The sequence below is a fragment of the Cricetulus griseus genome, chromosome 3 (genome assembly GCF_003668045.3).
Source record: "Cricetulus griseus strain 17A/GY chromosome 3, alternate assembly CriGri-PICRH-1.0, whole genome shotgun sequence".
Classification (NCBI taxonomy): Eukaryota; Metazoa; Chordata; class Mammalia; order Rodentia; family Cricetidae; genus Cricetulus; species Cricetulus griseus.
Window position 1 is genome coordinate 244,267,465 of NC_048596.1, and position 10,000 is coordinate 244,277,464.

Sequence of the window (10,000 nt, forward strand, 5' to 3'; positions counted from 1 at the left end):
GAAAAACAGCACTATAGATAATAGAAAACAATCACTGTTTTCCACTATTCATTCTGATGTTTACCCTAGATACAGTGACAACAACTATTTCATTCCAATGTTTATCCTAGATACAATGATTCTAGTAGAATTCCATTATACCTTTCCATGTTTCTTCTCTCAAGAGAAGAAACTGTGGGCACTTTCAGAGTGGGGCTCTCAGAATACACTTTGAAAATGAACTAGATAGTCTAACTACGGGCCCCATTCTTTCTTTTCTACTAGACCTACAGGTGTCTCCCTTGAGTATTCCAAAAGCTAGGAACAAATCTGAACAGTGGTGGTGCACACCTTTAATCCCAGCACTGGAGAAGCAGGCAAACTAAGAGTTCCAGGACAACAAGGGCTACGAAGAGAAACCTTGCCTAGAAAACCATACCTAGAGAAAACAAACCAAAAAAGTGAGGAACAAACACTTAGGAACCCTTTCTGAGAAAGCGAATTCACAGCACTGGTTTGTCAAACCATGGGTATAGGCATGGGTGTACTTATGACTTCCTAATTTACCACACAGAGGTTATGAATCATTAACAATTCAAAGCTATTTCTTAAGCAGCTTTGTGCTTTGATTATACTTTGATACTTTTTGATATCTTTAATTATATTACTAATATGAAAGAAAAATTAAAACACTCTTCTCACCCAGTGTTTTCTATGTCTTGTTATTTTTCTTCTCAAAAAATGTTTTATTTGTTTTGTGATATAAGATCTTTAGTAGCCCTCCAACGACGTAATTAGCGATGATGACTTTGAACTCCTGGTCCTTCTTCATTGACTTGTAGTCCTCCTCCCTCTGCTTCCCAAGTGCTGTTATTACAGACATGCACAGCATGCAATATTTCATATTCTTATTGGCATGTAGTGCAACCCTTTGTAGGAAAAACAAAGTGAGCATTTGTTTTCTTTCTCTCTGTCTAGAAACAGCCAGACAGTTCAGAGCTTACACAAGTGAGAGAGTCAGAGTCACAAAATGACAGGCACACAAGTGTTTCCAGAACCAATAACTTCAATGGGGGTGGGGTGGGAAAGACAACAAGGCAGCAGGACATGTGAACAGAAGTTCAAGGTCAGCCTCTACTACAGAGCAAGCTAAAGGCCAATCTGATGTTTGGGCAATCTGATGTTTTTTTTTTGTTTTTTTGTTTTTTTTTTTTTCTCCTGAGAAAGAGTTTTTCTGTGCCCTGACTGTCCTGAACTCACTCTATAGACCAGGCTGATGTCAACTCATAGAAATTCACCTGTCTCTGCCTTTCCAGCACTGGGATTAAAGGTGTGGGCCATCACTACCCGGAGAGACCTTGTCTTTGAAAAAAAATTCAGGCTTGAATTACATAGAATTAATGATACTAAGAGTCGGAAGAAAAGCAGTGGATTCCCAAGTAACCCATATAATATGTATATTGCACACCCACACATATATATGATGGTGTTACAGGCTTTTAATTCCAGCTACTTGGGAGATTTCAAGTTCAAGGCTTGTCTGGACTACAGAATGGGTTCAAGCTTACCATAGGCAATTTAGTGAGTTTGTTTCAAGATAAAAGTAAAACCAGGGCTGGAGATTTAGTTCAGTGGCAGAGCATTTTCCCAGCAAGCACTAGGCTTTAGGCTCCATCTCCAAGACCACAAAACACAGTGGTCACTGGTAAGACTAGAGCTGTTGACAGAACTGAAGGTCATTAGAGAACCTGTAAGTATATTTTCATGGCATCATTTCAAATGGGGAAGTCATTCTCAAGTCTTGAGTTCCCTCTTGGGAACAGGATTCAGGGTTACTTTCACAGATTGTTTCATTGTGGAAGAATCTGTCTGCCTCAACTTCACATAGACTATAAACATACATCTCTCCTCCCTCCTCCTACACTCCCCTCCAGTTTTCCCTGCATCCCCACTTCTGTGTCTCTCTCTTCTGTGCATCTTCTTCATTTTCTCCCTCCTGTGCCTCTGCTGTGAACACAGCCTCCCATCTCTCCCCCCCATCCCCCCCACCCCGCCCTTTGCTTTCTGTCTTCTCTCTTCCTCCCCTTATATTTCCCACTGAATCCCTTTCTCCTCCTCTTCTGTCCCTCTAAAAGGCAGTGAGGAATCTCATTACAGGTCTATTCCTGGTCCACACACGGAGACATGTATCATCCAGCTCTTGTTCTAGAATTGCTTTCTCTCTGCGTGTTGTCTTGCATGCATTCTATTAAAACACCAGAACTAGGAGACTGAGGCAGATTGTCTTGAGGTCAAAGTTGCCCGGACTACAGTGCATTACTTCCTCAAAACAAAGACCACCACCTAAGACAGCAATTCAGCAATTAATGGAAGCAGGCGTTTCCATGATCAAGGAAAGATCTCTTTGTAGTTTTTCGAAACAGGGTTTCTCTCTAAAACACTGGATGTACTGGAACTCAATCTATAGACTCTGAGATTCAGAGATACGCCAGCACTGCTGGGCCTGAAAGATATCTTGTATTCATTAAACATAGCAATCTTTGGTAGCGGCGTTGTGCAAGAAAAAGCCTCGTAGCAGAGGATGGTTTCGATCCATCGACCTCTGGGTTATGGGCCCAGCACGCTTCCGCTGCGCCACTCTGCTGCCTTGGGCAAGATTTACTCAAGCTAGTATGCAGTTTCATCAGGTTTATGTTTAATTACGCTATTTATTCTATTATATTTTTTGTTTTGTGATCCATATATGACAGAAATTGCCAAATGGATTCTCCTGGGTCAGAAATCAAGATCTCAAAGACTGGATCAAGACCGAGTTCCCTGGTTTGGACTTTCTCGAAGTCGTTACCAGCATGTGATTTGTTTGTTTGTTTTGCCTGCGAATGTCGGCTCTCCAGAGGAAAAATCCTGGGAAGTCTTCCAAATTTTTAAGTCTCATCTTTACCACCAAAGCCGCCTCTTCTGGACTGCCTCCTCCTCTGCAGACCCTATTTCCCTCCGTCTTCCAGGCGCCTATTCCCATCACTTGGACAAATTTCCTACGTGGACAAGCTTCAGCTGAGTTTGCGGCTCGGGCCTGTAATCTAAGCGCTCTGAGGGTGAGGCAGGAGGATTACCTTGAGTCCCAAACCAGAGTAGTCTATAAAGGGAGACCCTGATGCAAAAGGGAAACAAATGAATATTTAAATAAATACATAATGAATAATAAGATTCGTGTTACCATTAAATGTTTAAAACACCACATTTTTTAAATTCCTAAAATACAAAAGAAAATAAATGCTACGTTAATGATATAATGATTTATTTATTTTTGGCCATTTGGGAATTTGGGTCTTTCGGTTTCAGTCAGATGGAAGCAAAAAAGTGTTTACTTGTAGTTCTTACATCTGACATTTACTTAGTCACAAGCAGGTTAAGTAGGATTCTAGATCTCTGTAAGAGGGTGAAGCTTCTTCCAGGGAGGTACTTGATACCAGCACCACAAATGATAAGTTTGGTAAAGAAGGGTGTGCTTTAGAGTGAGGTTTTTGTTTAGAATTGGTCGTGTTTCTTTTTCTTCTTCTTTTTCTTTCCTAACTCCAGAAATTTTCCAAACTTCTGAATGTTTTGAATCTAATAGGCATGATTTTTGTAAAGTCAGAGGCCCAAATGGATCACTAGTCCATCACTTTAATTACTCGGTCACAACTACACAAGTTATTGTTGTGTTTAAATAAAATAGCTGTCGTTAAATGTAGATTCCCTTTCAAGGTTTAGTCAGAAACTAGAATGTTTACAGTCAGCATTTTCGACTTCTTGTGCTTTAGATGACCATGGTGCTAGTGCACCAAACCAGTAACTACAACTTGATGATCTGCTAAAATGAAACGAGCGAGCTCAAGCCGTCTCAGACCGTCTCTTAGGAGGGAAACAAACCATGTGTTGGACAAAGATGAATGGACAAAGGAAATATGGCACAGAAACACTATGAAGCTTCATTTCTATAATAAATAAACATGAATCATTCCTATTACAGCGAAATGGATGAAACTGCAGATATTTTAAGTGGAATAAACTAGACTCAGAAAGACAAAACAAAAGCAAATAATCTAGTTTAAGTATGCACGTGTGTGTGTGTGTGTGTGTGTGTGTGTGTGTGTGTGTGTGTGCGTGTGTGTAATGTCATCAAAGTAGAAAGAGGACCATCAAAGAAAGTAGAGACCTTGGAGGGTGGGTAACAGAATACACGACAAGGAAGAAGCAACGTTTGGTAAGCGGAGGGCAGGACCGATGAGGAATAAGGATCAATAATAACAAAGTAGAATGACGTGTTATAAAAATGATACAATGAAACTGATTATTTCCAATGCTAACTTTAAAAATTGCTGAGGCCCTCTAAACGTGTGTGTGCGTGGAAGAAGAGATAGAAGCAGTGGGGACTTGCAGGTAGGAGAAACAGTCCCTGCTGCTGTGACTATATAAGGATTAGGGTTTAGAACTCAGATTATTTTGTGTGTTTGAAGAATTTGCCCCATAACGGAAAAATAAGCAAGGTTCCACCGAGATTTGAACTCGGATCGCTGGATTCAGAGTCCAGAGTGCTAACCATTACACCATGGAACCCCATATTAGAAAGTTCTGGACTGCTAACTGATGAGGTATAGTTCCATTACAGAATTCTAATTACTTCAGTAAGAAAGAGCTAAACTTCTATTTTACGTTTTGCTGTCTGTCACTAGGGCACACCTTCTTTCTCAGTTGTGCTCAGGGCTCTTCTTGCAAAGTGGAAACGAAAATCGCTCTAAACAGGTAAGGCTGACCTGGGTCTCCAGTCTTCAATGTCCGCGACCTTCCTCCACTACTCTGAGGACCCAGCATGCCACGGATGGCTTCACCTTGGAATCTGCGGCTGCTCAGTGAGTGAGTGGCCTTTGAGGACTCCCGAACCTTTTCCTGTCCCCAATTTAGGGGACAATTGGAGTTTACTTCTATAGTGTTGGATTTGTGGACTTCATATGGGGCGGAGAGGTTCCTAGGAAGGCTCCACCTCTTGACAAGCTAAGAGTAAGAAACTTTGAGTGTTTGTGTATCTACATATCTCCAAGGAAGCTTTGACTTTCTCTTCTGGCATTTAACTGTTTTAATTCACTTTTTATTGCCTCTTTTCCTTCTCCATGGTCATTCTGTCCTCTTACCAATTTACGTACTCATATCTCTGTGCCCGCCTGTCTATCTCTGGATCTGTATTCGGGGTGTAAGTTTTGTTCAGCATATGCAATGCAGTCAATTCTCTGGCTCTTTTGCACTCACTTATAATGTCTGACAGTGAGAAAAGCTACTAATGCTGATGAAGCGTTAGTATCATATTTGCTGGACATAATGACTTTTTTTTTTCTGCTTTGAAAATTGTTGTATACACAAAATCTCCGTAGAGTAGTATCCAGGATGCCTTTTGGAATAATGTCCTACTTTTCATCATTCCATGTGCATTTCACCTGGGTTTGTTTTTGGTGTGATTACTATATTTTCATGTTGATAGCCGGTCGCAACACTCAATTATGAATTTCACTTGTTGGAATTCCTAATGCAGAGCAGAGCCACACATATTTTAAATCAAGTGACTGCTTGAATAGTTCCACTTGGGTTGTGTTTATTTTCCCCTGATCTGTGAATTTCCCTGAGCAGGAGCCACACATTGTTTGCTGTGGCTTTATGGTAGTTGTTTCCAACTCCGAAAGCTATTCTTTAGGTTCATTATGTTTTACGTGCATTTACAAACACATTCCTGGAGACCTCAGGTATTAGAGAACTTGATCAGGTCACACTCACCAAGGCTGCTGCATCAAGCACACTTGTATCCCAGCGGGCTACATGGTTGTCTTTAGGTTTTGGTGCCTAAAATTACCCTGGGCTATTATTGCACCTTCTTATGTTGTTCTCTCTGCTCGTTCTTTGGTTGGAAAGTGTCGTCTAAGTCCGCATTACTTAAACCTAGTTTCCTCTATGCGTCGGGTTAGGGTAGCTGTGGCTTTGAAATTGTAGAAAGACTGACAGTAGGTTTTCTAACTTCGATTAAAAAAAAAAAAAAAAGTTCATCACCTCCCCGTCGGGGAATTGAACCCCGGTCTCCCGCGTGACAGGCGGGGATACTAACCACTATACTAACGAGGAAGGAGATAGGTGTGTTCTTATATTATGTAAAGTTAAGTAAGGCTTAATAAAGACTACATTAAACTTAAGAATTCTAGCCTGTTTTGCAGGCTAAGTTTGGTCAAGAATTCCACCGGATGATTTCTTTCACACTTTCCCCCTCAGTAATTCCAGATATTGTAATTATCCTGAATTTGTTAAAAAAAAAAAGTGTAACTGTGCAAGAATCGAACTTGCTGTTAGAAGTCCCTAATAACCTATCATTAGTTTTTGAACATTTTTATAGTTACATGATAAAGATGATGGAGCAAAAATAATTTTTCAACGATTGCCTAATATACAAAGTCAGATTCTTTAAGAGCACATTGTTTTTTGTTTTTGGTTTTTTTTTTGTTTTGTTTTGTTTTTTTGTTTTTGGATAAAAGATGATTTGATTAAAAACAAAAACAAAAACAAAAAAACCTCCTCCCCCCAAGACACAGTGACCTCCTCGCATCTGAACAAACAAATTCAGTAAGGTAAGTTTGGCATGGTGCTCATACCTGTAACCTCAGCACTCCTGAGGCTGAGGCAGGAGGGTTATCTGGAGTTCAAGGCCAGCCTGAACTGCTTAGTGAGAATATATATATTGCTAGACAGATGGCTCAGTGGTTAAGCTCACAACAATCTTTTTTCTGCCTCTTAAGTGCTAGAATTAAACTGGAATATCTGCTTTTAAATACTTTATTTTCATCTTTAATTACGTGTGTGCATGTGTGTGCCATGGAGGGGGTGTACACGAGTGAAGTTGCCCACGATGTTCAGAATAGGACATTGGATTCCCCTCCAACTGGAGTTTCAGGCTGTTGTGAGCAGTCCAATGAGAATTTTGGAAACTGAACCAAGGTCCTCTCTCCAGCACTAAATATTTACTGTTTTGTTTTGTTTTTGTTGTTGTTGCTGCTGCTGCTGCTGCTGTTGTTGTTTTTTTCTGGGCACGGGGGCACATATCTTTAACTCCAGCACTTGGGAGGCAAAAGTAGGCAAATCTCTGTGAGCGCAAGCCAGTGTACATAATATTTCGGCCATCTGGTTTTTTTCTTTTTTCCCAACCAGGTACGCACATACAAACATACTTACATACATACATACATACATACATACATACATACATACATACATACATACATACGTCTCCTATAACTTGGAAAGAAGATTCTAATTCCCAGATGAGGTGTCGGATGCACTCGCTCTTGTGTCTGAAGCAGCGTCTACTGGAGGCACTTCTCTCTCATCTCTGCCAGATTATTGGCTGACTGACTTGGGTAGATAGCTTTGGCTTCTTCGGTGCTTAGACAAGACTTTTAAGGAGGGCGTTTTAGTGTGGAATTATGACAAGCATGGCACTGAGGGAAGCATCGCACAGGACGTTAGTTTTTTGAGCTATCTTTGTGTCCTCTCAAAGTAGGCAGAGAGGCCGCTTTTCTTCTCCCCTCTTCTTTTTCCTTTCTTTCTGCCGCGGGTATTGAACCTAAAGACTCGCTTTCACTGGGTTACCTGAAGAAGAGATTTCAAATGCTCAAATGCTGGAAAGGAGAAAAGATGGTCTGTTGTTGGTGTTGGTGGTGTTGGTGGTGGTTTGTTTGTTTGGCAAAATAAAACATATCAACAACAAATAGGGCAAGATCTCTTCACAATGAAATCCAAGATTAATCCTAAATTAGGTCTGTATCTTGCACCGCGGAAACACATTAAGAAACTACTTGTATACACCCTGAAGCCTTAAACCACATAGTAAGAAACCAAAGAAAACACCCGTAGTCGGCAGGATTCGAACCTGCGCGGGGAGACCCCAATGGATTTCTAGTCCATCGCCTTAACCACTCGGCCACGACTACAAACAGTACCAAATAGATGGCTAATTGGAATTCCTGGCAAGTGATTTGTTAAAACCTGGCGTCCTCGTTTATAGTGGGGCAGGCTGCAGTGGCGGTCCCTATTAGGAGAACGCAGACAAAAACCCAGATCGTCACAGGGTTTTCTGCTACCTGTCGGAGTCCACGGTCTGTGCAGGCCCTGAGAGGAATTGCTCCCGTGTATTTGTGTTCCGGACTAAGAGCGAGAAAAGGCATGGGGAGCCTCCTCGTTTTCTTGCCGCTGTTTCGCTTCAGGCTCATACTATAGTTTGACTTTTTAGTCAGATGCAGGTGTGCTTCCCCTCAGTCCACTTTCTGCACTTTCGGGTATCTCCTCCTCCCCCATCCCACACTCCTACTCCAACCAACTCCGCCAAAGATTCTTTTTTCTCTTTAAAGACAGATTCTTACTCTGTAGCCCAGTATGGCATTGATCCTCCTGCCTCTTGGAGTACTGGGATAGGTAGACCATTTTGAAGACAGGGAACTAAATGTGAGGTAACCAAGGCAGACTATAGCGACATCTCAAAAGCTGTGATGGGGTTTAGCTCCACGGTAAAACTGCAAGCTAATCATGTAAACATGAGAACAAAGAGCATAGTCCATCTAACGTCTAGGAGAGTGACTCTCCATCTACGGTCAGGACCCTTTGGTGGGGAGGGTGGAATGAAAATAGGAGTAGTCTAACACCGTCAGAAAACAGATATTTACATTACGATTCATAACAGAAGCAAGTAATGAAGTAATGAAGTCGTAATGAAAATAATCTTATGGTTGGGGGTCACCACAACATGAAGAATAAAGGGCCAAAGCGTTAGGAAGGTTGAGAAGGCTAAGACCAACAACGCCTACAAGGCCAGTAGGGCTGGTTGGCAGTGCTGGCCTGGGCTAATAGCCCACAGTCAATGTTAACAGCTGTGAAAGCAAGTGAAAGATAAAATATGACTACTCTCCTAAATGAACAGCAGGTGAACATGTCTCATATTCCTGTTTTAGCCTTGGAGACATGCACAGGGTATGTGGACCCTGCATTGACTCAACTGGAGATATGCTCAGAGAATTAGCTAATCTTAATTGAAATGACCTCAGTCTTTTTCCAGTTTCTGCCATAAGTCCTATAAAAAGCCCCTAGACAGTTAGCTCAACTTCCCCTTTCCCCAACTCTCTTGGGGGCTTGGCTTGCTTTCCAAACTTCCTCTTTCTGCAAGAGGTATTTTGTTTTGTTGCTTGTTTTCTGTTTTTGTTTTGTTTTGTTGATGTTTTCATAATGTAGCCCTGACTGACCTCACACTGCCTCTGCCTCCCAAGTTCTAGGATTAAAGGCATTTGATACCATGCCTGTCACTGCAATAGGACTTTAATCTTTGTCTTTTCAGTTTTCTTTCCACAATAAACACTGCTTTTTAAGCTCACCCTTCTGTGGCGTATGAATTTCACTCTGAGACAGAAGAACCCTGAGTTCGGCCACTGGCTAAGTCAAAGTTCTGTGTGACCCTGAGCATGCAGCACTCTAACTCCAGAGTTATGTACTCTTGCAATGAAAACTTTTGCTCTCAAGGACACTCTTTTTAGTTCCATCTGATTTTGAAATTTAAAGAGAACTATGTATGTGTGCTATCATATTGTGTCTCACTTCTGTGACCTACATTCTTGACAAGCATATAGCATTTTAGTAAACTTCCCAAAGCAGCACAGGTCACAATAAACACGTTGGGACTGACAAGTTTGAGTGAGTCCAGCAGACCAAATTAGGAACATAAGGACTATCCCTTGCCTTTTAGTGTCTGGCCTGTGGGTGACTGAGAGAAATATCGATTTGCTGTATGTTGAAAATAGATGACTCATAGTGCAGACTCTGAGAAGCAAGAGTTGTGGACACCTTTGACACAGTTTGGTCTTGTGACTAATGGGTGCCAAAGAGATACAGAACAGAAGACAATACACAATGCCCCAACAGCAATTTACATTTCTTAGCAAGTTGCAGAATGCTGCTGCTGTTG

At 41.4% G+C, this 10,000-nt stretch overlaps 4 non-coding genes across 4 annotated transcripts; all 4 read right to left on the reverse strand.

Moving 5' to 3' along the window:
- Window positions 1-2,551: 2,551 nt before the first annotated feature.
- Window positions 2,552-2,623, reverse strand: Trnam-cau. The gene has a single exon. It is a non-coding gene; the product is annotated as a tRNA-Met (tRNA).
- Window positions 2,624-4,506: 1,883 nt separating this feature from the next.
- Window positions 4,507-4,578, reverse strand: Trnaq-cug. Its single transcript has one exon. It is a non-coding gene; the product is annotated as a tRNA-Gln (tRNA).
- A 1,476-nt stretch (window positions 4,579-6,054) lies between these two features.
- Window positions 6,055-6,126, reverse strand: Trnad-guc. Its single transcript has one exon. It is a non-coding gene; the product is annotated as a tRNA-Asp (tRNA).
- Window positions 6,127-7,900: 1,774 nt separating this feature from the next.
- Trnas-aga lies at window positions 7,901-7,982 on the reverse strand. Its single transcript has one exon. It is a non-coding gene; the product is annotated as a tRNA-Ser (tRNA).
- Window positions 7,983-10,000: the final 2,018 nt, after the last annotated feature.